Source organism: Mastomys coucha, unplaced genomic scaffold, assembly GCF_008632895.1.
Source record: "Mastomys coucha isolate ucsf_1 unplaced genomic scaffold, UCSF_Mcou_1 pScaffold1, whole genome shotgun sequence".
Taxonomy (NCBI): Eukaryota; Metazoa; Chordata; class Mammalia; order Rodentia; family Muridae; genus Mastomys; species Mastomys coucha.
This window is the reverse complement of record NW_022196891.1, coordinates 73,288,910-73,293,837: the sequence shown is the minus strand read 5'-3', so window position 1 is coordinate 73,293,837 and position 4,928 is coordinate 73,288,910. Positions and strand designations below refer to the sequence as shown.

Below are 4,928 nucleotides of genomic sequence, written 5' to 3'. Positions count from 1 at the left end.
CGGGTCTCTGGCTTAATGTGCTCTCTGGAGGTAGGCCCTCCACTTGCAGGGAAGGGGCAGAGGAGGATTCTTATCCTTTCCAAGTACTGATTTAGAGACAGTACTTCCAGATCCTGCTCACATGCAGCCCTCTTATAGAAGCAGTACATTTGCATAGTCTTTGTTAACTAACATACAGAATTCTCTTCTCCTGACACCCATAGAAAAGTATGCTCCACACATTAGCATAGCCTCTTCAACTTTTGAACACTTACTGTGGACTATTTCAAGCATACACAAAAGATAGAAGAGTGTATGAATCTATAATGCACCTTCCAAATGCCTTGGCATGTGAGGGCAACTTCTATGCCTTTTTGCTGCATTGTTGCCCTTCCTTCTTTCATACCCCAGTTAATGACAATGGAAAGGCTATAATAGAACATTTCTTTATGTTTATTTTTGCTCAGTCCCCAAAGCACACAGAAAACATCCTCAGAAAACAAAACACAACATTGCCATCAACAAATCACTGAACTTTTAACAATTGCTATATTTTTTCCTTCACATACATGGGTGTGATCATTTGTATATGCTTGGCCCAGGGAGTGGCAATATTATGAGGTGTGGACCCTGTTGGAGGAAGTGTGTCACTGTGGGTGTGGGCTTAAGACCCTCATCCTAGCTTCCTAGAAGTCACTCTTTCACTAGCAGCTATCAGATGGAGATGTCGAACTCTCAGCTCTGCCTGCACTATACTGCCTGGATGCTGCCAGGTTCCCACCTTGATGATAATGGACTGAGCCTCTGGACCTGTAAGCCAGCCCCAATTAAATGTCCTTTATAAGACTTGTCTAGGTCGTGATGTCTGTTCACAGCAGTAAAACTATAACTAAGACAATGGGTACCCAAGTATATGCATAATCAATTTGATTTGGTTTGAGCTTATTTAAAAGCTTTAGGCATTACCTTTTACAGTTAATTTTGCTTTATGATTGTATAAAGTAAATAAATAAATAAATAAATAAAGTACTTTGAAAGAAAGCTATTCTATAGTCATGAGCATGCCAATGTAGAGTATTCATTCCTTACTTATAGTATTTTGCTTTAGCCTTATAGTTTATTATGATGATTTAATTAGCTTTGTCTGATGCATACAGTTTGTTGGGATGGGATCCACAAATATATGGTTGGTAATTTTGTTTGAGGGTTGGGTACCTCCAGTCTGTGGAAACTGCATAGCTCAACTAACTATTGTCAATGGATGGGTTATTTCCAGTCTTTGACTGATTGTACATTCATTCCTCTTTTCATTCTTACACATTTGCATAACATACATATAAATAACATTAACTTTCTCGTATAGTATAGAGCATACTTCATGTGTCTTCCCTCCCAATGGATTGGGGGTTTCTCATGAAATGGAACCTTATTTTATTAGTCCATATTTCCTTGAGCCCAGAACAGAGTGTCATCTGTAATAGGAGTTAAAGAAAGATGATTTACTAAGTAAAAAAAAAGAGAGAGATCATAATGACAGAAGTCTATAAACATGGTTTTGCATAGATAATTGAATAACTGAGAATAACAGCAATCTTAGAAAAACCCAACATATATGAGATGGTGAAGAAACAGGGTAGCAGGCAAGGGAGGGAGGGAGAAGCTCTGGAAGGTAGACCCGAAGCCGGGAGAAGGTAGACCCGAAGCCGGGAGAAGGTAGACCCGAAGCCAGGAGAAGGTAGACCCGAAGCCAGGAGAAGGTAGACCCGAAGCCGGGAGAAGGTAGACCCGAAGCCAGGAGAAGGTAGACCCGAAGCCGGGAGAAGGTAGACCCGAAGCAAGGAGAAGGTAGACCCGAAGCCAGGAGAAGGTAGACCCAAAGCCGAGAGAAGGTAGACCCGAAGCCGGGAGAAGGTAGACCCAAAGCCGAGAGAAGGTAGACCCAAAGCCAGGAGAAGGTAGACCCGAAGCAAGGAGAAGGTAGACCCGAAGCCAGGAGAAGGTAGACCCGAAGCCGGGAGAAGGTAGACCCGAAGCCGGGAGAAGGATAGTACCAAGTGACAGATCACTTCATGCAGAGGAAATGGAAGCCTCCCTTAGAAACTATGGGGTTGGAGAGCTAGCTGGAGTGGTTAAGAGCACTGTCTGCTCTTCCAGAGGACCCGGATTCAATTCCCAGCACCCATATGGTAGTAAGTCACAACCCCCTGTAACTCCAGTTTCAGGGGATCTGATTCCATCCTCTTGTCTTCATGGCTACGAGGCACGCAAGTGGTGCACCTATGTACAAGCGGGCAAAACACCCATACCCATAAAATACCAACTTTTAAAGAAGAAAATGTGAGACTTATATCACTAGATATGTCTGGAAGGCACTAGTAAATGTCACCACACATTTATCAGAATGGCTGAGCCAACAAAAACATGAAGAGCTGGAGGAGATGCAGAGAAATTGGTCCCTCAGCCATCACTGGCAACCATATAAAATGAAGAACCACTCTAGAAGACACCTTCATAGTTTCTCATAAAATTAAACAAGCAGCTACCATACAGATCAGCAAGCAGAAAATAAATCAGAGGCCATGTAGAATGATGTCAACACAAAAATAAACGCCTCTGATTTAATCAATCAGTTAATTAAGTTTGTTAACAAAGGTTTATACGGCCCAGATCTCTGTTAAATGGATATGTGTTCCAGTTTGGAAGTCCCCATAGAGAACACTAATGGGAAACTGAAGTTTCTTTCATGCATTACTGAACCAAGAAGATTTTCTGTGTCTTTTTCTAGCCTTACTTTTTAATACGTAGGATGAAATGTTATGAGATAAAGCCCTTTTTTATTAGCATGAAAACAGTTTTAAACACTACGCTGGCACAAGTTTGTCTTTGTTCAAAATCTTGATGTAACTGAGCATGTTTTTCAAAACTAATGCCAAAGCCAGAGGATGGGCTTAACTCATAGCAAAGCAAGTACTTAGGGCGAATGAGACTTTTGGGTTCCCTTCTGAGCACCAAAACCAACCAGCCAACCAAGCAAACAGCACAAAAAGTAATGCCAGGGTTTGTGTCTTCACAGGCTTTTCTTTCTTTCTTTCTTTCTTTCTTTTTTTTTTTTTTTTTTTTTTTTTTTTTTTTTTTTTTTTTTTTTTTTTTTTTTTTTGGTTTTTTGAGACAAGGTTTCTCTGTATAGCCCTGGCTGTCCTGGAACTCACTCTGTAGAGCAGGCTGGCCTCGAACTCAGAAATCTGCCTGCCTCTGCCTCCCAAGTGCTGGGATTAAAGGCGTGTGACACTACCACCTGGCTAGGTGTTTCTATATTCTATATGTTTACTTTAGAAAACCTCATTGGCTATCTCAAGAAATGCAAACCGCAGATGAGTTGGTTTTATCCTATTTAATACCTACCTAATGCTGAACTGACTTGGAGATCCATGATTTTTCATTAGGATATTTTCCATGAATATAATTACATTAGAAAACATGTCCTACCTAGTTTCTTAAGGTTCTATTGCTGTCTGGTTCCCTGAGTGGAAGCCATCAGAAGCAGATAACAGGCCAAGTTTGTTCACTCACTCATTCATTACATTGCATCTTATGAGGTGCCTCTGGAGTAAGCAAACCTTGAGTCTTAAAGTGAGCCAGGGCACACGGTAATGAATCTCTTCCTGTCCACACCCGATGTCAGCTGTCCCCAGGAAGATATGGGTAAGGGTGAGATGCTAGAGAGGCATAGGACACAGAGGGCATACGCAGAGGTTCGCATGTCATACTTGTGACTCATGGTACAGCTGCTAGGAAAGTGTCAACACTGCAACTGTTAGAAAGTACACAGGAGAAAGAAGTGGGGAAGAAAGGAGCACCCTGTGGGCAGTGGATGTGCAATTGCACTCAAGAAACTACACATAATCTTGGATCAAATGAAATCATTAAATTGCTGGCTTTTAAGGTCAAACTGGCAATTTCACATGGTGCAAACTACCAGTCTCTTGTGGCTGCAGAAGAGAGAGCTGAGATGAAATGGCAAAAGGTGAGTTGTGAGCGGGGTGGAGCTAGATGTGGACAGAGCATCCCCACACACTTGAAGCTGAGTTATTCCGGTTGTGTGAATTATAAAACATTGAACAGAATCTCTGGTCTCCAATCAGGTACCCATATCTTTCTTTATCAGCTGTGATAACAACAAATCAACCATCACTCAGACCTTGGCAGATGTCCTCCTGGGCGTCAGAGTCTATTGGCCCAGTTGAGAAACACCAAGAGAGGATCTGATCCTAGAAAAGCATGGAAACAAGTCACTGAGAATATTGGGTTGGGCCTGATACAAAATGCATTCTCAGAGAATAGACATGGATGTAGAACCACATGAGGCTGTCATGAGAAGCAGACAGATGTGTGAGGAGGAAGTATGGAGATAGGAATAGCAAGGAAGAGGATGGTGTGGTTTAAAAACTTGATCATGAGAGTCTAATGGGAGAGTGGAAAGGTGAATGGAAGGAAGGATTCCATCTCAATTCCACGTTCACAGTCAGAGGGAGAAAGAGAAAGTGGAGCAATCAGGGCTTGGGCAGTCGATAGCACCATGTCAGGCAGGAGCATTCCATCAGGATGACAGGATGGAAAGGTGATAATTTGAAGTGTTCCTAACCAATGCATACTGGGATGCCTCCTCCAGTCTTTTCGTTCCTGCCCTGCACACCGTCTTCTTCTTTTTTTTTTTTTTAACTTTTATTGCATTATCAGAAAAGTTACATGATTTCAATTTATCTGAATTTGTTAACATTTAAAAACATATTTTAATTAAATAGAATTGAATCACATTCTTGTTCCCCTTTTGTACCACCACTCCTCCCATAGACCCCCCTTCAATACCTAAAATATCTTTTGTGTCGTATTCCTTAAAATTTATAAAATATTATAACAATAAAAATAAGTATTATAAAAGTTGTTTGATA

General features: G+C 41.4%; 1 protein-coding gene across 2 annotated transcripts in view; it reads left to right on the top strand.

The window, feature by feature from the left end:
- Pld5 (phospholipase D family member 5) overlaps positions 1–4,928 on the top strand; it is a 343,011-nt gene that overhangs the window by 114,583 nt on the left and 223,500 nt on the right. The gene's annotated exons all lie outside the window — the stretch shown is intronic.